The sequence below is a fragment of the Cervus elaphus genome, chromosome 11, assembly GCF_910594005.1.
Source record: "Cervus elaphus chromosome 11, mCerEla1.1, whole genome shotgun sequence".
NCBI lineage: Eukaryota > Metazoa > Chordata > Mammalia > Artiodactyla > Cervidae > Cervus > Cervus elaphus.
Genome location: NC_057825.1, coordinates 49,900,123 through 49,924,132, shown reverse-complemented (window position 1 = coordinate 49,924,132; position 24,010 = coordinate 49,900,123). Strand labels below are relative to the sequence as shown.

Below are 24,010 nucleotides of genomic sequence, written 5' to 3'. Positions count from 1 at the left end.
GTAGAATGGGAAAGATGAGCTTTTGAGCCTATCTTCCGATATTACTGAGATGGGAATAATTTGTTAACCCAGTATGGAAAAGCTGTCTCTCTTCCGATTACCCTGTTGTGTAATGCTTGCTTTCCCTGTGATGTTTTAGGTTTTTTCTGTGTTGGGGTCAATGACTGCCCCTTGCCAACCTTCATAGGTTTCCAGGTCCATAGAGATGTAGACTGTTAATTGAACTAAACTTAAAAGTGGTACCAGGCGGTGGGTGCAGGGAAGGAAAAGGGGAGGAGGTGTGGTGGATGGGAGGGGTCTTCCACTAGCTAGCAATTTAAGTAAATGCATGATTGAAATAAACTATCACGAGTGAAAACTGGTGAACTAATATTGTCTGGAGTTTAAAAGTCTTCCTCAAACTCAGGTACTTAACCTCTCTGAATGATCCTGCAGACAGGCATCTTTCTATTTTCCCTTTTCTTTTGAGAGAGAGAGAAGTCGGAATAGCAGGAAGAGGGATGGGGGGAGAAAAGATACATCACCCTCTCCCAAAATGCAAATACTTCCAGTCACCCATCTAAAGAGGCAAAGTCAGCTGTTTGAAATGCAGAATGGCATCACCAGGAGGTTTACTTAAGCTGAGGATTGAAGGTAGATTTCTCTTCCACCTATGGAGAAATCACTGTGCCTAAGAATACTGCTTCTAAGAGACTAAGAAGCTCTTTCAAGAGAAATATTTTGCAAATGTCTCTAAGATGTTAAGCCTTGGTAGATAGCTCCTTACATATATATACATATACACACACACATGCACACACATACCATAAACTCATTCTTTCTGATCAAGAGACCTCATCTTATTTTGTTTATAATTAAAACATGACTTTATGACATATACTATGCATACAGCACCCATTTAGACTACTAATGTTCTAGAAGAGAGGTGCCTTGATAACTTCAAGGAGGGGGTTTTGGATTCAGTCTTTATGATCATTTGGGGATGCCATTGTAAATACCATCTTGGAGGGCAGGGGTTCCAGGGACATCTATAATGAAATTCCACTGAAGAGACCTCGAGAAGACAACTGATTTTCTGGGGAAAAAAAAAAAAAATTCCCTGATTGTGCAACTGTAGGAGTCAATCCTTGGATTCCGTTGATTTAATCTCCTCCTAAGAAGCCTACTGGGATCCAGTGCCAAAAGCTGCTCTGGTTTGGTGCATTAAGGGCCCTGTTGGTGTGCTTGTAGGGAAAGCTTCCAGAAGCTGAGCCTTTCTGGAAAACAGGAGAGGCAGAGATCCACCCTAAGCCCTAGAAATGTGGAGACTGGAAACTGGAGAATCTCCTATCCTGAAGACTTTTTTGTCTCCTTCACTCTTCTTTTTAAAATGTGGCCATGAGAAAAAAATGAGAGAATAATCATGCTTTGTTATATGCTGCTGACACTCCCACTCCTCCCCATATGACTAAACACCACGTATACCGAAGATCTGAAGTCCATGTAAATCCAAAGAAATATTATTGTAGAGAGGACTCTGTACTCTGAGACCTGGAGAACTACCGATGGTCATGCAAAGCTATGTTCTTACTTTGTGTGTGCGCATGTGTGCCTGTGTGTCTGCGCTGTCTTTGTAGGCAAGCAAATATGTTTTCTACACAAACAGAGAAATTCAGCTCATCCCATTTCATGCTCCTGCACTTCTTGCTTTGGAGAATAGAAGTGGGAGGGGAGGCAAGAATGAGGGAAATCCGATAAGTTTTAACTAAGGTTTTATGACACTTGAAATCTTTTCTTTCTTAAATTAATTGATCTTTAAGCTTCAACAAACTTGCTCTGACCCCCTCTAAGGAAACTACTGAGCATTTCAAAGAGAATCTGATTTTTAAAGGTGTAGCACCTTGTTTTTTGGTGGTGGTTCTTCCCACGGAGGGTGCTAATCTCATTGTCCTGTGCTGTCTGGAAAGAATTTAAAGCCAGGATTCAGGTCTCTTCCTGGGCATTGTGATGGATTAACCCTCCATTTGCACTACCTTCCCAGCTGATTAAAGTTCAGCCCTGGTATAGAGGTTTCTTGAATATTTATATAAGGAAAAGAAAAAGTCTTTTGAAATGACAAATGACACTCTCAGACCAGTCTTAGCCCTGGTAGGTTTTTTTTTTTAGGTTCTACCAGAGGGAGCCGGTTAGATGAAACCCTTTCTCTGGCCTTCACTCCCAGGAAAGGCAGTCTTTGGGGCTCAGACTCCAGCTCTGAGAGTTGAAACCACCCTGGAAGCTCAGGTTCTCAAGACTGCAAGGTTGCCATCACAGAGGAAAGGTTATTCTGGTGAAAGGAAACGTTTAAAATCCTTTTTTCAATATTCTCTGAAGCTCTTCAAAGTCTAAGCGTGCCTCACCTTCCTCTCTGCCTTCAGGAAGGAGACTTAATATTAAACAACACATTCATGAACGTGTAGGTCATTAGAGGGGCAGACACCACTTGTTACTTCTCCCAGGTTTCCGGAGCAACTGCACACGGATCGCTGGAAGGTTTAGGGGCTTCCTGTGTTCCTGGGCTGTAGTCACCGAGCTGTCAGCAAGTTCAGCCTACATTCTGTCTGGCGTAGCCACGCATTAGAGAAGAGGGCACTGGTGGATCACACACCCTGGGAAAGTGAAAGGCATCAGATACCCTTCTCACACGCAGCTTTACCAAGAGACCAGAATTTGCATCTGTTTTGGAAAATGGATATTATAATGTTTCGGGGGGAGTCAAAATAAGCATCAATTATTTCCTCTAGATAGATGGTTGTTGTTGGTTGATTTGGGCTTGCCGTCGATGGAATGCTAAATAGCAAGGAATTAACTGGAATATGACTATTACACAGGTGCCTGAAGTATATTTTGGGAAAAGTTTAGGGATACACATATACATGTGTGTGCTAAGTTGCTTCAGTTGTGTCTGACTCTTTGCAACCCTATGGACTGTAGCCCGCCAGGCCCCTCTGTTCATGGGATTGATTCTCCAGGCAAAAACATTGGAGTGGGTTGCCATACCCTCCTGCAAGGGATCTTCTCCACCCAAGGATGGAACTGGTGTCTCTTTTGTCTCCTACACTGGCAGGTGGGTGTTTTTTGTTTTTGTTTTTTTTTTAACCACTAGTGCTACCTGGGAAGCCCACACATGTGCATACTTATATGTAAATGACATAACATGACACAAAATAGCCACATACACATACTACATTGTTATATATATATATATATATATATCTCCACATGTATAACCACATACACATGATCCCATTATATAACTATATCCCCCAGCATTAATTATACTCCTACTTTCTTCTTCCATGATCAAACTTAAACTCAGAATCAGTTTTATTTAACTGATAAAATCAATCACAACATGTAAAGGGCTGAGGTGGCTGATGGCATTTTCAGGCATTAGTTAATGAGCTGATAGAGGCTTTGCAGGCTGGGGAATCTTCTGGGCTCCTCATGCCAATGCCATAGGAGGGTGTATGCCTGCTACCTAGTGGTAAAAGCCAGCAAAGCATTCTTCTGAGAACATGCACCTAACTAAAAAGTTCCACCTCAGGGTTGCAAAACATTTCTGCATTAATAAATGCTCTACTCTGACTTTTTCCCAGGGATTCTAGGAGGCAAAATTCTTTCTCTTATAACTGGGCCCCATTTCCTGGCCTTCCTTAATTGAAAGCCGCTTCTGGAATTTTACTCAAAACAAAAGCCTGACTATTACCATTACTATTATCCTAAATGCTGAGTTGGAGTTGTAAGTGAGACAGAGGAAACACACTTACTGAGTGGTTACTTGGTATAAGAATCTTTATCTGGACCTTATTTTTACATGAGCAACCTGAGGCTTAGAGAGGTTGAGTGCTTTTGTAGAAAGTCACCCAGCCAGTAATTGGAAGCACAGGGCATTCACTCTGATGGCCTTTCAACTATGTTGTTAATGTTGTTGTTTAGTCGCTAAATTATGTCCAACTCTTTTGCAACCTTAAGGACTACAGCCTGCCAGGCTCCTCTGTCCATGGGATTTCCCAGGCAAGAATACTGGAGTGGGTTGCCATTTCCTTCTCCAGGGAATCTTCTCAACCCAGTGACTGAACCTGCATTTCCTGCATTGGCAGGCAGATTCTTTACCACTGAGCCACCAGATAATCCCAGTATGAAAGCTCAGACTTTCAACTATGGCCTCTTTCTAATTTCCTTGAATGGGTGCCTTCTCCACTCCTCTAGCCAGCAAAGACGCTAGGACTTGCCTGGGCTAGGGTACATGCTCACCATATTCTTGGTGGATGACATGGGTGCAATGCTCGCCTCCAGGAATTTTCACCCTGACTTTGATTGCTCTGGCCTCTGGTTATCAGGTCATGCAGGACTATGTCAACAGAGGAAACCTCTCACAGGCTTCCAGGAGCAGAAAGTTCAGTTAATCATCCCGTCTAGCCACTAACCAGATGACTTTAGACTCAGAGACACTAAGGTGTAGCATGTATCTAGTATCTATATATTATTATTGGGGGTTTATTCACCTTCTCTTCTTGGTTATTACATGGACTATGTCTCGAAGGTGGTGGTTCTCAATCAGGAGCAAATCTGCCACCCAATTAATATAATGTTTGGAAACATTTGTGATTTTCATGCAGGGGGGTTGGATGCTACCAACCTTTAATGAGTATAGGTCATGGATCCTGCTGAACATTCTGCAGTGTAGGGGAAGTTCCTCTTAACAAAGAACCATTTACCCTAAAATGTCAAGGGTGCCTGAAATTGAGAAACTCTGCTCCCTGGTATAGAGTAACAATGCCATCAACACCACCATGTTGCATTCCAGTTTTGCTTGGAGTGGTTCACCTAGATCTAATGCCTTCTCATGTTGCTCTCTCTTGAGAAAGTACTGGAAATCTAAATGAAAACCCCTCAGGTTGGTTGCTAATCAGCACGAGGACCTGTAGTTAGCGCATGCTTCTCAAAGAACATATGGCAAAACTTAAATTAACTGGGACAAAACTTGTCAGAGCCCTCCACTGACCCACTTTTTCTCTGCTAAGACTTCATTTAGGAAACAGAAAAAAAAAAATGTCAAGTTAACAGTGGATATTTAATTAACAAGAGGGAAAATGAGACACTTGATATTCCTTCCAGGAGGAGTTCTGATGTCTGTATAAATTCAGCCCCTCTGCCTGGGCTTTTTCCCTGCTCCAACCAAACCTGGAATGTCTCCGAGGTGTAAGTAGGCTTTCACTTTAAAAATCAAGGGGCTTACATGGAACCCTGCTCAATGTTATGTAGTAGCCTGGATGGGAGGGGAGTTTGGGGGAGAATGGATACATGTATATGTATGGCCGAGTCCCTTTGCCCTTCACCTGAAACTACCACAAAACTGTTAATTGGCTATACTCCAATACAAAATAAAAAGTTTATGAAAAAAAAAATCAACGTGCTTAGTCTAGTGAGTGGTGGACCTATCAATCAGAGACCTGGTCTCAGAACCTAGAAGCACGAGGATCTAGAGATTAAGGCATCACAGACTGAAAGGCATTTGGGGCCAGCCAGGCCACATTGATAAGTGAAGTTCATAGGCCTACGGCATTAGGAGAACTGGAGAGTTCACTTAAAAGTGTAGTTTACTTATTTATTTATTGGCCGTGCCACGTGGCGTATGGAATCGTGGTTCTCTGACTAGGGATGAACTCACCCCCACCTGCTTTGGAAGCATGTAGTCTTAACCACTGGACCACTAGGAAAGTCCCCCCAAATGTAATTTACTTTTGATGGGTCCTAGTTAATCAAAAATTCTGCAGGCCAAGTCAAGAGAGTGTTCTGGGAGAAACCCAGTCTTGAAGTCAGGAGAGATGGTCTTTAGACCTGTTGCTGGTACTCACAGGCCTTGAGTCCACCTCATTCTCATCTAAGCTGCAGTGAGCCCCTCTCTCTCTCTCTCTTTGCCTTCGGGTATTCCCTTAGGACCATTCTGGTTCTGGGCTTCTATTTTATCATTTTCCCCGAACAATAAAACATAAAACAAAAGTAGTTTTCAAGCTAGTACCACTTAACCAGAAAATTAAAATTCCCCTGAACTCCCATTCCCCAGATATTCTGATTCATCAGGCTTGCCTGCATCTGAATGAGAAAAGGTAGATAAAAAATCACAAAGACAGGGGCTTCAGAGGGGGAGGTGGGAATACTAGAAAACAGATGAGAAAGTGCAGGCATGTGTGGGTGGAAAATAGGGCTTTTAGAATGTGCAGGAAGATGAAAGGAAACCCTAGAGAGGACGCAGGCACTCACACTCACCCACGCATGAGAAGGGGAGACACAGGGGTCTGCATTGAAGCAGGAACAGCAAAAAGGCTGAAGAACACCACTGTGGTGGGGGTGGGTTAGGGTGGGGGCAGGGAAGAAGTACAGGACTCTTGGAATAACTTACTAGATTTGAGTAAGTGGCTATAATTAATACTAGGAATTCAGAGTCATTTAATAAAATGAGTGGAAGGAGGAGGGATGGAGAGAGGGAGAGATCAGGGAAAAATAAAAGTTAAAGTTGTGGCAGATGGGGAGGGGAAGAGAGAGGAAAAAAAGATAGCAAAAAGGGAGTTTCAAGATTTGTGCTTTATGTTGATCAAATAATCATCGTATGTAGTTGTGATACACCAACTTTACTCCAAAACTCCTTTTAATTTCTTTCCTTATTCTGATCTACTGGGTTGGCTATTTGCCTCTTCTCAACGTCATGTTGGGAAGCCATTTTTCTCCTTGCTTTATGAGAAAAAAGAATTTCTAGCTGTATCCCTCTTTCTTTTTTGCTCAGCTAGGAAAATGCTTCTCAACCCTGGCGGCACACTGAAGCCACTTGAGGGCTTTAATAAATAGTAATGCCCAGGTCCCTCCCCCAGAGATGCAGGTTTAATTGATCTGGAGTGTGGTCTTGATGAGGAAATATTTCAAAACTTCCCAGGGGATTGTGAAGTTCAGTCAAGGCTGAGAAACACCGAGCTAGAGGGTCACAAGAATTGCCACATTTGTAGCTCAGCAATGAGTGAGATTCACAGGTCTGACTAGAGCTCTGTAAGAAACCATTGTGGGCTGGTGGGCGGCAGGGCCAGATGGGGGTCACTGTTAAGTGAGGAGGCCCTGGCCTCACTGACTCCCCCTGGTGGAGCTGATTGTGAGAAAGATGTACTAGCTTAGATGGACTTGGCATTTGTCTCTGAGTACTCCATAATTTACTGCTGCTGCTAAGTCGCTTCAGTCGTGTCCAACTCTGTGCAACCCCATAGACGGCAGCCCACCAGGCTCCGCCGTCCCTGGGATTCTCCAGGCAAGAACACTGGAGTGGGTTGCCAGTTCCTTCTCCAATGCATGAAAGTGAAAAGTGAAAGTGAAGTCGCTCAGTCGTGTCTGACCCTTCGAGACCCCATGGACTGCAGCCTACCAGGCTCCTCCGTCCATGGGGTTTTCCAGGCAAGAGTACTGGAGTGGGTTGCCATTGCCTTCTCCGCATAGTTTACTGAGTACTCTTTTATTTTCTTTATTTTAATTCTCCCAACAAGCACAGAAGGCAGACACAACCTTGTCCCATCATTTAGACAAGAAGACTCAGATCAGGAGAGGTTAAGCAGCTTGCTGAAAGCCTGGAATTGCATCTTCTAAATTCTGTGCCCTCCTACCTCTATCATTTCCCTTTCCTCCTCTGATTGGTTGCGATGAGGCAGGGCTGACCTTGCTCAAAATACTAAAGTCAGTAAGTCTTCCAGCAGGAGTCCTGGAGAACACACCGCACTCATACTCCTATATCCTCTCATTCTCTAGCCGGAGTCTGACAACGACGAAGTTTGGTATCACAGGCTTGCTACTGCCCTTTGGTTCTTCCCTTCCCCTCACCCCCCAGACTGACACTCTTTTCATTTTCATAGAAGCGTCCATGATACCTCAGAGAATTCCAAATAGACGCCAACTTTTCCCAAATATCTCCAAACATCAAAATGTTCCCTTTCCACTCAGCCCACTGCCATTAACTCTTTTATCAGCAACTCTTTAGAGAAGGTGAAAACTAATGCCAGTAGAAAATGCATGGATGGATGGTGATACCAGTTTTGCCTAGAAATACTTGCAGCTTAAAAAAGATCTTTCAGGGCAATAAGAGACATTGTTCTAACTCTAGAATTGCAGGTACTGAAACACCTTGGTGATGTATATTTGGACAGGAGATCGTTTCTTGTTCCTCTCAAATAAAACAATGAAGGCAGTTGTTCATATGTAAGACCAGATTTGCCAACAGTTTACAGGACTTAAAACAAAGCCAGGATAAAGATCGAATCTTCCAGCATATTTATCTCCTTAAACGAATGCCCTCTTTTTTTTTTTTTTTATTACTAGATGTCCACCATCAGTGTGTGTTTATCTTCAATTAAGAGTTCTCAGTATTGCAAACTCTGTGTGGCAGAGACCTCTCAGAGATATTCTAGGCAGCCTTGTATAAAAGTGAGACAGCTCAGTCAGTGGCAAGTGAGAGCTGGATTAGTCTGCCACAGAAAGGCCTGGAAAAGCCAAGCTCTACACAATTAATGGAACAATGCGACAATCTGTCTTCAGCTGGCCAAGGCAATCCTGTCATTTGTCCCTCAGCTGCAGGACAACCACACACTCTGTGATTTTGTCTCACTGTCTGCTCCATGGTGATTGCATTTGCTGTGAAATCTATATTTCTCTGCAACTGAGTCTGTGTGTGCGTGCATGTGCTTTATTCTAAAAATAATGGTCCTTCTTGGAATTCAGCCTCACTCTTTTGCTTTCTGTCCAGGTCATTTTTATCTGAGTTTCTCATATTGATTCTTTTTTGCACACTATTTCAAAAATTGTAAAAGGTACAAAGAGAAAAGAACAAACATGTTTAAGGAAGAAGGGGAGAAATCGTGTAATAATGGAAATGCAACTAAAGGTAACACATCACTCAGTTTTTTTTAGTTCTAACTGAATTGGTTAGCTCATTCAAAGTGACACAGCATTTCTTGTTCAGGGATTAAGTAAATTTTTGTTGAGTGAACAAGAGACCAATTTAACTCAAAGATGAGGCATTAGGAAGAAGACAGTGCTAAGAGTCTAGGTCCACCAGACACATGATGAGTGTGTGAAAGAGAAGCTTCCACTTCAACCTGATCCATCTGTGAAAGGCAACCATCATCCTGCTGCCCCGCCCCCCAACAGGAGTGTTTATTACATATTGTGTTTACTGGATGCCTGGCAACCTGCTAAATCTTTAACATTTTCTCATTTAAAGTAACAGTGTTAGTTCCTCAGTAGTATCCAACTCTTTGTAACCCCATGGACTATAGCCTGCCAGGCTCCTCTGTCCATGCAAGAATCCTGGAGTGGGTTGCCATTCCCTTCTCCAGGGGATCTTCCTGACCCAGGAATCAAACCCAGGTCTCCTGCTTTGCAGGCGGATTCTTTACCACTGAGCCACCAGGGAAGCCTTTGTTCAGAGAAGCATTTAATTTTGCAGATAGGTAAACTGACATTTAGAGACATTCAGTGACTTGCCCAAGGTCACTTACCTTAATGGGGGTGGGTGGGGGAGGGGACAAGCAGTGACTCTGGAGACACAGGGCTTGGCTTCAATTCTGGCTAAGTGACTTTGGCAAGTGACTAGTACTTAACCTTTCTGATACTCAATCCCTTCATCTATAAAATGAAAATAGGGATGTTAGTAGAATTAAATAGGTTATTATTGAGAATTAAATGAGATATTCTTTGTAAAGTGCTCAGAACAGTGCCTGATATATGGTAGGTGCTAGATAAGTGGGTTCTGGGTTTGCCTGTTTTAAGAACAGATAAATATCACGTTGGCCAAAAAGTTTGTTTGGGTTTTTCTGTAAGATGGCATAGAAAAACCAGAACAAACTTTTTGGCTTAACCCAATAAGACAAGGTCACACAGCTGGGGGCGGGACTCAGTCCAACAGGGTTCAAAGCCACACTGCCCCCATTTCCTTCTGTGATAGGGTATTATCCAAAAAATCTGAGTTCCTGAAAGCACTGGGTCTGGAATAGAGAAGTTAAGGAGGCAGAGTGAGAAGTCTAGGGGTAGAAACACATGCTTCTTCCTTTACAGCTCTGCAATTTTCTCAGGCCTTAGCTTTGATACCCACATTTGACTTTTTCTGGTTCTTCACTGGCTTGACTTTGCCACTGATATCAGGTACCCTTGTGAATGTAGCCCACCACTAGAATATGAGTGTGTGTGTGTGCCTGCCATGCAGGTGTGGTCCCATCTTCTCCTTCCACACAAACCAAAGCCTGGTGGCCAGTTCAAGGAAACATCGTTCACGTGGGTCTTTGGCATTACAGCAAAACTTATTCCCACATCTGAGCTACTTGCTCTCTGTAGTCAATTCCTAAAGGTGAAAAGCGATCCCACAGCCTGTGATTGTGATCTGGCTCCCAGACTCTTATTTAACATCGACAATATTAAATCATGGGCTTCCCTGGTGGTACAGACAGTAAAGAAACTGCCTGCAGTGAGGGAGAGCTGGGTTCGATCCCTGGGTGGGAAGATCCCCTGGAGGAGGGCATGGCAACCCACTCCAGTTTACTTGCCTGGAGAATCCCCACGGACAGAGGAGCCTGGTGGGCTACAGTCCATGGGGCCGCGAAGAGTCAGACATGACTGAGTGATTAAGCACAGCACAATATTAAATCATACCGGCCCCTGAGACACTAGGCATACATCTTTGGCCGTAACAGATGTGCTGGTGTTTATTTAAAGATGTTTTTTCTCTGTGTACTAACAGCCACAGAGTAATGCTGCTCAAGTAAGTGTAACAAAAGAAGGACGTGTCTAGGGTGGATGCTCTTCTGGAAGAGAAGCTCATGTGTTAAGACGCAGGATCCAAGTTCCAGCTTTGCTACTTCACTTCTGGCCTTTGGGCAAGTCAGGGCCACCTGCCAGGCTTTTCCCTTCTTGTCTGTCGTAATAACTTGGGGCATTTCTTCTAGTTCTCTTCTCTGGTAGGCAGGATCTGGAGGCAAGTAGGGTTGATTTCTAGTACATTCTCTACTGCTGTTTCTTATCAACAGGTAAAGTTAGGAATGCATTAAACCTCCCCTAAGAAAAGATTTCACTCCACCTTAGAGACTTACTCAACACCACAAACAGATACCATGTTTAGTCAGAGGAAATGCTCTATTTTGCTCCTAGGAAATTAGCTCTTGAAAGGTGAGTCTGTTCCAAGGCCTCAACTGTTCCTTGTGATTTGATCACAGAATGACTGAAGAATGCTCTGCCCTGGCTTTGGACAGGTATATTGGAAAGACTTTGGCCAGAATAAAATCCCAACACATGAATCTATACTACCGGGAAAAGCTGTAACTACTGGGAAAATGAGAACCACCTTCAGTTTAGTGTTTTGTGTCTTTACTAACTTTTTTTTTTGGTTGTGCAAGGTCCTAGTTGTGGCATGCAGGAGCTTTTTTAGTTGCAGCCTGCAGGAGCTTTCAGTTATGACATGCAAACTCTTATTTGTGGCACATGGGATCTAGTTCCCTGACCAGGGGTTGAACCCAGGCCCCCTGCACTGGGAGCACAGAGTCTTAGGCACTGGACTATCCAGGAAGTCTCCCCACTAACTTGTTACATTGTTTGTTGTTTGTTTTCTCTCTTCCTTCCTTCCCTTCTTTTCTTTCTTCTTTCCTCCTCCTTCTCTAATTTTTTTTTTTTTTTTAACTGGATTCCTAGTTTTGAGCTACACTATACATTCTTAACAGGGCTAATACTGAATTTAAGGAGTAAAAATTGGCTCTTCAGGGGATAAAAAGTCTCACTATTTGTATGTATAAAGCAGAGATACACTTATGGTATATAGTTGCTTTTGTTGTGTAGTTGCTAAGTCATGTCTGGCTCTTTTGCGACCCCATGGTCTACAGCCTGCCAGGTTCCTCTGTCTATGGGATTTCTCAGGCAAGAATACTGGAGAGGGTTGCCATTTCCTTCTCCAGGGGATCTTCTCAATTCAGGGACTGAACCCATGTCTCCCACATTGGTAGGCAGATTTTTTACTGCTGAGCCCCCAGGGAAGCCCATGTTATATGGTGCATAAACACAATATATCTGTGGTATTAAAATTTCAGAGTGAGGTAGGGAAAAAGGTAAAAAAAAATCTCTTAAGGGGGAGATAATGAAAAAAGAAGTTTGAGAAATGCTGAGATAGACAGTGATGAACATGGGGAAGAGACAAAAGAGCAACAAGTTAAAGCATTCTGGCAGGTCATTGATTGAGATTTTGAGAGGGTCAAAGGAGGTCTAGGTTCTTTGATATTGAAAACTGGAATTCAGAGGTTATTTGAACAGCCAAGGTTTCAATTGGGGAATTTGGTCTTATCAATCCCTCCTACACTCAACATCTCCTAGAGCTATCTTTACTTTTAAGTTTCATGATGTGTCAGAAAAAACTATTGGGATGGAATTAATAGACCGAGTCCTGGTCCTGGCTTGGTCACTTACTGACTAAGATATATCACCTCCTCTGTGGACTTCAATTCCCCCAGGTATAAAATTCAGAAATTAATCCTTGCTCAGCCATTTCCATAAGTATCTGGTAAGGCTCAAAGGAGAGAATGTAAGAGACAACTTTAAGAGCTATGTAGTATCATAAAGGCTTAAAGCAATGGATGGAGGAGGGGGGTGACATATGGGTGGCCACCCACAGTGTGACTTTGGAGGGCCACATGCTTCAAACTCTCCTCCACAGGGAGTGGAATTCCTGCTATTAGTCACTGCTCTGAATCAAGTCCCTCATGACTACTCTGTCAAGAGCACACAGACGGAGAAGCAGCAACTAGACTGTTCTCTCCTTAAGGGACGGGCACTCCTTTCCCTTTCTCTCACCGTGGATCACAGGGTCTGTCCCAAGTGGGTCTAACAGTCTTTGGACAGGTCATCATTTGCGCTTAAGAACTGTGGCATTCACATCTCTAAAACAGACACACCAATGGCTGCCTAGTGGCTTCTTGAGAAGATATCAGAGATCACATATACTGAGTCCACCACAGTGCTAGCTGATAGTAAATCCTCAAATAATAGCAGCTCCTGCCCTGTGTCACTGATGTTTATAGTTACGTGTTGTATTTCTAGAAACAGACTAGAGGAACATTGAAAGACATTAGGAACCCCTAGTTTCTAGAAGCAGATTCTAAGAAGTAGCTGTGAAAGGTTAATTGAAAGAGAACATTAGGGCTTCCCTGGTGGCTCTGTGGTAAAGAATCTACCTGCCAATGCAGGCGACACGAGTTCAATCCCTGATCCCAGAGGATCCCACATGCCGAAGAGCAACCGAGCCTGTGCACCACAACTATTGAGCCTGCGCTCTAGAACTTGGGAGCCACAGCTCCTGAAGCCCTCGAGCACTAGAGCCCTTGTTCCACAACAAGAGAAGCCACGGCAATGAGAAGAAGTCCGCACGCTACGACTAGAGAGTAGCCCTGGCTCAGTGCAACTAGAGAGAAAGCACACGCAGCAAGAAAGACCTGACATAACCCAAAATAAATAAACAAATAAAATTATTTTTTAAAAAAGAGAACATGAAATATTAGCAATATAAAAGTTTGGATTTAGCAACTACAGTTAGTCGGAAGAAAGAGACATTGCCATCTCTGTTTAGGCAAAATCGGCTGGAATACTTAGTTAAGGAGGTTACCACGCTTCCTTCACACAGGTGTGCCAAGACTTGCTGCAGGTGACTGCCTTTATTTTTTTCCCCAGTATAATGACTCTCTCCAGTTTCGTCAACAGATCCAGTCCCCAGACCTCTTTCTCTGAGCACACCTCTCCCCAGACCTGCTAGATCGCCTAAGAAATTAAAATTGAGAGTTTTGGAAGAAGGGGGAACAGCAGTCTACCCAGGTTCAATGAGGATCATTTATTGCATCATATCACCACCATCAGATTCAAAAGTGCATGTGCTGCTGTTCCGAGTGCTCATGACAGGCTCTGGCTGTGGTCCTGTTATCTTTTGGCTGGTGAGACTCAGCAGCCCTGGGTACCATAGCCAGGCAGCCCTGGAATGCAGCAAAACCCAGCTACAGATTCAGCAGCCTGCAGCCTGCTGGGTTCCACTGGTTAACCCGGGGATATCAACCCCAAAGAACTGGGAGGAAAGCAGATGGGGAAGAGGGAAAAGGTCTGTTTGTTTTGATTTTTTTTTTTTTCTCTTTTTACCAGGCTCAGTTCTTCGGGAAAAAGAAAAGAATCTCGCTCTGAGCTGGTGCCCTGCCAAGCGTCCTCCCCTCCCTTGCTAGTCCAAGCACTCCACCGTCTGTGCAGACTGCAAAACAGCAATTTCTGGAAACACACTGGAAAGTCTGGGCCAGTCCAGAAGCAGGAGATTCTTGGTATCTGTATGGTAAGGTTTTAGGGAGTTTACTTTTCACCTTAATTCTTTTTAAAAACCGCCAGCTCTTTGAAGCACATCTGTTACCCACAGCTTCTGTTTGTAAAATGAGGCTGAAGATATCCTCTCTAGAGAAATTCCCGAAACTTCTCTGTAGTTCAATGCTTCCACTGACAGTCTGGCTCACAGAGTACAATGGTGGTAAATATTAAAGAATGTTAATAAAAGTGAGATAAAACACCTAGGGGTCTATTTTTTTTTTTTTTCTGAATTTTGCTTTGCACACTACTAAAGTTTATCTTGACAGAAAATTTACTTCTCTGATCCACATCATTTCCCAAAGCAATTTTCCAACAGCAAATAAAAATTTGTGGTGATTGCAAAGAGGTTTTCAAACCCTGTGCTAAGGAGGCCAGGGGTTTTCACAGTTTGCCTCACCTTGAGGTAAATACCCCTCACTTGGGACACTGTCACTGAGGGACCCTGGGTAGCATCCAGGGGCAAGAGCCTGAAAATGAGCTCTCAGATTTCCAACATAAACAGGCTTGGTATGGGAGATGGTTTGACTTTTAAGATCAAATCATGAGAAAGTAATTAAGTCATTAAGTAAGAAAATAATTGCCTAAGCCCACATAGCTGTGTTCTCAAATGAGATGGAGCACTGAGCAAACGAAATGCCTTTACATTGCACTGAACCCTGCCCTGGTTAACACAGACTACGTTTGTACCCTATCAGAAGTGTGAGTTTAAGTACGCCATGAGAGAAAATTTGTGTTCTTCTCGTTGTTGTGTCTGCTTTGTTCTCAGCATTTAGGGCTCGAGGGGATGAAATATGATTAAGCTTCAGAATGAAACATACCAAATTTGAGTCCCAGTTTTCCACCATATGCCTGGTAAGTAACATGGGCCCAGCAACTCAGCCTCTATTAGTATCGAGATGGTTTTAAATGTCTGCCTTGTATGTTTAGGAAAGAGTAGTATTAATCTAGGTAAAACACTATATAAACACTGGGTACATAGAGAGTGTTTAATAAGTATGCTTAGTATTACCAGTACCCTTTTCATCGTCTTCATTATTTTTGGTACAAAATGTACCTATTACCACTGAAGTAGTTTTGACTTTGTACAAACAAGGGAAACTTGTTTCCAATGCTATTGGCAACAAAGTGGAATTCAGTCTATGAATATCAACAGACAGAATCATGTAAATTGTGAGGTTTGATGAAAACATAAGCCACCAATAAGGGTTCTTCCTAATGTGTCCAAATCAACCCACAGATGCTGAAAAGTCATTTCCATCTCCCTCCCTATGCCCATGACTTCTCTGTTCTCTCCTTTTCTTTCTAATCATTTACATTTTCATGATAACACAACACTCAGTTCAGGTTCCAAAGATATCTAAGAAGACTTTTCAGCTCACCATTGTTATCCCTCTCTCCCCAAGGTATTAGGACACTCACCGACCTTAGCAGACATGTTTCCCAGTCTAGATTGCCCCAGGATAGCTCCTTTTCATCGTCTCTATTATTACTCTACTTATGTACTGTAAGGGAATAGCAATTAGCCAGGATGGTGGTGGTCAGCTCTCTCGCCCCACATTTTGTAAATAAACTTTGCATGTTTGTGCAACAGGTGAGATCATTTATAGCATGGTGCATGCACATCATGATGTACTCGCTTGGCCATGTAAACATCTTTATTCTGTGTACCTATGTAAGCACCACCTGAAAAGCTCTTGCGGTTGTGTTGTGGCAGCATCAGCCATTAGAGAAAAAAGCATGTCTGCCGTGCTGCTGCAAATAAAGAATGTCTGCGGTTGCTATGGATCCTTGTATCTTTTTCCAGCTTTTTCCTATCCATTTCCTAGTTTGTGCACTTGCCCACTCTGGGTTCAGCGATCAGTGGGACACGTACCACGCATACATGTTTGGTGTCCCATTATACACCTTCCAGGATCAGGAGAGAACTCATTTCCATTAACTGCATTTAGTTACTTTCTAGTTTGTTTTTAGTTTCCATGGAAGCAAAGAGAACAAGACACAGCCATGTCTCAAATAGTTTTCAGTCAATGGGACAGGTACAATGCCCACACATATAAGGACAACCCAAGGTGGACAAGAATGCATACTACCCGAGAGGGGTATCAAAGTCAATTCTTGAGGACAGAGCAAGAAGAGAAGGTTGTCCTGATTCAGGAAATGAGTGAGAAGAGAGTGACTGAAGAGTTCTTGATAAAGAAGGTGGATTGGTCTAGGCACTGGGTCTAGGTATGGGGGTGGGATTTGACAGGCAGAATGGGAGGCAACGGTCTCTCAAGAAAACAATGCACGATGAACCATGGCATGGAGGCAGGCAAATGAAAGGGAGGTATGGGGCAAATGCACTGGCAAGCTGCCTACCAACGTGTCATGACTAGATTTGTTATAGGCAGATACTTAAACAGCAGGAAAATCAAGAATCCAATTTTGTTCCATTTCAACAAGGAAGGTATCCTACTCAAAATAGCAAGATGAGTTAGAGAGAAAAGAACTAACCACTTTGCTAACCTACCCTTACACTAATTTTTAGAAGTAGAATAGAGTCCAGGAAAGTGTTTCTTAAGGCTTCCTGAAGGGAGGTATTGCAGAATCATGGGAGGTATTGCAGAATCATTTCAAAGATTATTAAGCAGTAGGGGAGTATTTGAAAAAAATCACTGGAACATCCAGAACAGAGACGTTTTAGAGAATGTCTTCTGAAATTGGAAGGGTGACATGTTGCAACCAGCAGAGATCTGAAAAGGTGATAGGATCCTACAGGGAATGATTATGAGGAGGCTCCTCAGGAGACTGGTCATGAGCAACAGTGGGTCCATCAGAAAAGACTCTGTGACCAAGCGTGGCATGAAACAGCAGATGTGACTGCCCTTGAGGAACAATATGGACATGGACAATGATCAGAGAAGTGAGTACCACGTGACCTGAAGATCAGTGAGTTCTGGACCAATATAAGGCCTCCAGTACCACTGCATAATCAAGAGGGTTTGGTATGGTACAAGAATTCATATAGTAATTGACATTTAATTTCCCTGGTAAGAGAGAAAGCTTCAACTAGATTAGATGCAATTTTAAAAGAAAACAAAAAGCCAAGTGAAATATTTTCACTCTGTTGAGAAGTAAATTTCACATCCATTACACTGACTTATCACACAAGCCATACCTTCTCAGTAATATTTTATTCCTAGGAGGAAAAAAAAAAGTGACGTGTAGAAGAAACTGTCTCTCTCTTTTGGCCCATGGACACCATTCTGAATCCTGCAAAAGCGAGCACAAGGAGTAGGTGAGGTAACAGAGCTGTGGAATGGAAGGGTGTTGGGTCTCAGCAAACACGACTGTGGCCCAGAGCCTAGCCTGGGGAATCTACCTCTGGACTTATGCTGTGTGAGGTAATAAACCACCGCTTTTCAAGTCACTGAAAAGTGAATGATTCTATTACTTGCAACCATAAGCATCTTAACTGATACAACAAAATTCCAGATGGACTGGGGTAGAGACTGGAAAGCTTGAAAAGTTAAAACCGTAAGGCTAATCTCTTCAGGAGTCAGAGAAAACAATATCTTAAGAGTGGGCAGGGTTGAACTTTCCTTTTTCTCTGTGAGGCTTTTGAGAAATTCTCAGAGATGATGAGAAGAAAGCAATTGAAGATCAGAGATGAGGGAAGGGATGGTGCTGATGGTTCCACAACAGTGGAGAGAGGAAGGACCGCCACCTCTGTGCTGCTCGGGCTCAGTTGTGGGAAAGGAGAAGCTGGAGAAACTAGATAAGGCTCAGGGCTGAAAACCATTGCCAACAGCCTTGCGATTGTTAACTTCCCTCCACAACTGCCCACCCTAGGACTGAGTGGACTGATTTTACCTTCAGAGTAGAGGATTCTCCCATAACTCCCCAAGAAGAGAGCTAGCTATTTTCATTCAGTTGATAATTCTCCATTCTCACCTACTGGAAATACAATATTAAGACACTGAACTCATCCGATAAGAACCTGGGTGGTAAATTTGCAATGCCCCTTGCTGTAACTGCTGTTGAAGCAGGGAGGCAGAATTCCTTCCACTTGTGTGGCCATGAATAAGATGATTCCATTCACACTAATTGTGCCATGGTCAGGGAAACTGAGATAATGCAAGTGCAAATACCTGGCATGTAGCCTAGAAGTCATCACTTAATAATTATTAACGGCCAGCCCTGTTACCTTCCTGCCTCCTCGTCTTTCTTATTCCTTCCTTTCCTTCATCTTCCCTTCCCTTCCTCTCTCCTCTTCTATCCTTTCTTCTCACTGAATGCTTAGCACTCCACATTGGCAGGAGAGATACCCTTCATGCTACATGACTAGCTGTCCCCCTGGCTCTAGGAGGGCACAAGGACATACTTCCCAGCGGAAGTGAGGCTCAAGGGAAGGCTTATACAATCTGTCATCATCAGCTGTAACTTGTCAGACATCTTCCCACTGAAGTAATGCCATAAAGGGGGGTACTTCCTTAGCGTATCAAACTAGATTCATGGAAAATTCAGCTCAAACACCTGCAAGTTCCATTTCTGGGGTTGCATTTGTGAGGTTCCTCCCTTTGGATGGAGGTTTCACGTGTCAAGTTCATCTCATTACTTGTCCTTTGATTCTTTATGCTTATAGACACTGATGTACACTTTTAAGAAAATAAGTTCTTAAAACCACCTAATAACCTACATCTGTGATTAGAATCCTTACTCTCAAATCCTCCTGCTTAAAAATAACTTCAATATTTCAGGTTAAGACCATCTGTAAGATGCTCATTCCCAGCCCTCATCCTTCGTATCCCCAAAGAATGGAAGATTCCAGAGACTTGATTTCCACAGACTCACAAACTGCCCTTTTAAGAGCTCCAATGACTTAACAGTCTTGCATGTAACATGTTGGATGGACTTAGTCTTTGAATTTACAATGAGGTCATAACTCTGGCCTGGGTCTTGACAAATGCACTGTCTTGCCAAAGCAGACCCTGAGTGAACACTCAGGGACATTTCTGAATATATCTCGTGTATAATTATCTCTGGTCATCCTGGGATCCCAAGTCCCCTTGGATCAGTGGAGCCAAGAGGCGACATTTCAGCTAATAGCCAATCCCATTTTATGTCTCTCTTGAGAAGGCAAAGAGAAATGATGGGTTTCTGTGCAGCATTTCTGAAAGAAACCTTTCAAGAGGGCGAAATCAACTCACCAAAGGAAATAAACAGCACTATCTGTTCACCAAATGCCTTTCAGAGATATCTAAGAGTGCTTTGCCAATGAAAACTTGCTCTCTGTTTCAAGAGGTGAAAAGTAAGAGAGGGAGTAAGTCAGCACACGATTATCCAAGGGCCAAGGCTAGGTACTCCACGGGTATGCTAAGTGGTGCTGCACTGCAATGTTTTATTTAAATGTACGCATCCCTACAGGGCTCCAATCCAGGGTACATGCCTATGTTTTGATTGCATTACTTAAGGCTCTAGAACTTAAGGTGGTATGTATGGCCCCACTTATATGCTGACCTCCTCAGGGCAGTGAGTGGACAAGTGAGCAGAAAGTAGCAGTGTACAAAATTCTAGCCTAGAGGTAAAGACCTGGGCCTGAGTCCATCCCCAGGGCTCCCTCTAACACAGGTGGGTACCTCTGTGCAATGAAAACCTGGTACTTCCCAGCTCCTGGAGGATGGATTGGTGCCAATAACCAGAATCCATTATTCATGTGGTACTACAGAGTTACAAAGTGCTGCACACCAGATCCCATTCGATCAGCTCTGTAAAGGTGAAGGGAGGAAGGGAAAACAAATATTGTTGGAAGTCATACAAAAAGATAGGTCCTGACCTTGCCATTTAGAGAATCTTACATCATTTAGTCCTTATAACATCAATCCTGTAGGTAGGTACTGTTGAACTGATGAGAAAACTGAGATTCTGGGAGGATAAGTAAATATCCAGTAACCCACAGCTGATGCCATTCTTTCTATTCCAAATCTAACAAGTACCTCCATTATAAAACAGGTGGAAGTAGAAAGGGAAGCTTACCTTTACCATACAGGGGGATAACCTCCCATTTTTGTCAAGCAAATCTCACAGGAAACAGGTCATGACACAGAAATCCCAGTGCCTTGAACACTGTGTCTCACTTGGGCAAGGATAAGTACAAGGTTCTTATGTGATAGGATGGAAGGGACCATGAAAACCCTTTTTCCACAGAAATAGACTCTATTGATCCAGTTTGGGGGGGTCAGTTTTCCACTCCACCCATTGGTGGATATCATCAAAAAAACAAGCTGGGAGCTGAAGAGTCAGGACAAAAGATGTGTAAATATTAAAAGGGGAAAGGAAGAAATAGTGTAGTATTATAAAACTGCACAATATTACAGCTGGAAGATATCTTTAAAATCACCAAATCGAATGCCTTCATTAAATTGATGAGAAAGCTGAAGTTAACATAAGCTATGAACTTTTGGGAGTGTCTATGATCCCAGGGGAAAAAAGAGCAGTACCAACATTCAACATCAGCTGCACTCAAGCCAGTACTTATTCTGGAGACAGTATTCGACATATATCTGCAGCAGGAAGAGACAACGGAAAGAACTCAAGCTTTCTGGACAAGTCTGGTACCCTTGATCTGCATTGCCTCACCAGGGCCCAGAGGAGAGTGGAGGTGGTCAGGCATAAGCTGGAGGTCTTTCTCCATTCCTCTTACCTGGAGGGGACATAAGGCTACCAAGATTGTTTGATTCAGTGACCTTTTGTCCAGGCTGGCCATCCCAGCTGCCTGTCAGTTTCCCATCTCCTTCTTTTCTTCATCTTTCTCTCTCTCTCTCTTATGCACACAAACACCCACCCACCCACAACCATCTACCCATATGTATACAGGGAATGACTACCCACTCCAGTATTCTGGCCTGGAGAATTCCATGGACAGAAGAGCTTGGCTGACTATAATCCATGGGGTCACAGAGTCGGACACAACTGAGCAACTAAAACTTTCACTTTTCAAAGTACAAAGTCATGAATGTACTAAGAGATAGACATAGTTCAGTCTCTAACAGAGTCATCTATCCTTCACTGCAGGCTTTAAAGTGCTTTTTTAAGTGGAGGACTTCAGGGTAGATGATAAGATTAGCCATAATTCTTTCTTCATCCACGACCTCTGGTATTGCTTTTCCACACCAACTCGACTTCCTTTGGCCGACTGGACAGCAGCAGATATGACACAAGTGGAGACACTGAGAAAGTACCTGCACAACAGGACATGTCCTTTTGCTGCTCCTGGGAACCTTGAGGTTCTCACCATGGGAACGAGCCCAGGCTGGCCTGACGGATGACAAGAACATCTGGAAGGAACCACAGCCTGCAGCCAGCCACCCACCAGACAAAGGAGTGAGGTTAGTGTCCAGTGAGTTAGCTGAATCCAGCCCAAGGTGCCAGAAGACAGGGTCAGGAAATAATAAGCTTAAAAAAAAATTAAGCTATTACATTTAAGGATTATTTATTTTTTTGATAGCAAATGCTAACAGAGATAGTACCCTAATAATAGGTTATATAAATTGAATACTCTATCAGAAGCACTGTCTTATTTTATATAATTTTCACCATCTCTGAAGAAGTTAAATATCCATGCTTTATAGAAGAAGAAACTGAGACTCAAAGAGACGAATTCATTTCCATGTGTGGTAAATGGCAGGCAGCAATTCAAATCCCAATCTCTCTGATGTCACAATAGACTCTCAACCACTGCCCAACTCAGACACCGTGAGTGACAGAGGCTCTCAGAACCAGGTAGTCTGAAGAATATGGGTAAGATTGGGTTCATTTACTCTAGAGAAGAAAGGGCTTCTCAGATGGCACTACTGGTAAAGAATCTGCCTGCCAATGCAGGAGACTCAGGTTCGATTTCTGGCTTGAGAAGATCTCCTGGAGAAGGAAATGGCAACCCACTCCAATATTCTTGCCTGGAAAGTCCCATGGACAGAGGAGCCTGCTGAGCTACAGTCCATGGGGTCTCAAAGAGTTGCACACGACTGAAGCAACTTAGCACACACACACACACACACACACACACACCCTGTGAAAAAGCAGAGGCTCAGAGCCAGAGAGAAACCTTCACTCCTCTGGAGACTAGTCCTATGGAGGGCAGAACTGAGAGCTCTGATACCAGAAAGGTATCACTTTCTGGCTGGTGGCAAGAAAGATTTTTGTACTGAGGAGTGCTTCAGAATGCAGCAGGTATATTCAAGTAAGATGAGTTCGTGATAACCAGAGATATCCCAGGAAAGAAATTTAATCCACCCGTGAATACCTCAAACTTATTTCTCCCTCCCTTTACTCATTTTGTTCTTCTAATCAGGAAGGTACTCTGCTTTCTCCTCTTGGGAATCCATTTTCTACACACTCTTCAAGGCCTCAGTGAAGTCCAACTTTTCCCACAAAGTCTCCCCTGACTCCCCCCACCCTCACTGAGTTCCCTTTCTCTGAATTGATAGCAACAGTACCAGTACTCTTTACCTCTTGATACAACTCAGTTCCAATACAATGTGGATTGATGGAAAATTTTAGTTTTGGAATTGGACAACCTGCATTTGAATCTAATACTGTGTTTTCACTTACATTTCTGAACTATATTTTATGAAGTTGTTATAAGGATACAATGAAAACACATATGCAAAGTGCTCAGCATGAGTAGTTCTTAACATTAGGGTTAAGCTCACATGTTGAGCTAACATGTAGGGTTCACATGTTGAGCTGGTCTCCTGAAATAGACCTTTAGGCAGGCACTATGCCTTATACTGCCATGATCCCATCTCCTCCCAAGGCTGGTGATAAAGCACATAGGAGATACCTGGAAAAGATTATGTTATCTGATTTAATAGCTACTCAAAAAGCCAAATCTGAGACATTTTTATAAAATACATCTGTGGTGCAATAAAAACATATCTAATCTTGATCCCTGGTTTCTGGCTAAGGGCTTCACAAACCCTTGAATTTCTTTAGCAATAGGAGTGTCTTTTTATGTTAATGAGGCAACCCTTGGTGGGGTTCCCACATAGTTTCAGGATAGTAGCTGGTGATGAGAAAGACTGATCACATGATCAGAGGGTTGGAATTTGGGGCCATCTTGACCTCCAGGGAGGGAGGTGGGGGGACTAGAGATTAGGTTCAATCACACGGCCAATGATGTAATCAATCATGTCTACATAATAAAATCCAAGTAAGAACTCTGGATAACAAGAGCTTCCTCGCTGGTGAACACAGTGGTGTGTTGGCAGAATGATGCATCCAGACCCCGGAGAGGCACGATGACTCTGCATCCCCACCCTTCCCAGACCTTGTCCTATGGGTTTCCTCCATTAGATTGTTCACGAGGTGTAGACTTCATAATAAAACTGCAATATTAAGTGTAGCAACTTTCAGTGAACCCTGTGAGTGTTCTAGGAAATTATTGCCCCTGGTAAAGTATGGGAACACACAATGTTTTATCCCCTTGGTCAGAAGTGCAGGTGGCCCTGAGATGTGAAGCTGGTGTCTCAGTGACGGCAGTATTGTGAAGGACTTCACCCTCAACTTGGGTCTACGTTAACGCCAGGTAATGTCAGAATGCAATGGAACT

The 24,010-nt window shown here is 43.2% G+C and overlaps 1 protein-coding gene across 5 annotated transcripts in view; it reads right to left on the bottom strand.

Moving 5' to 3' along the window:
* The window catches only part of CTNNA2 (catenin alpha 2), a 1,323,879-nt gene that overhangs the window by 395,872 nt on the left and 903,997 nt on the right, over positions 1 to 24,010 (bottom strand). The window lies entirely within an intron of this gene.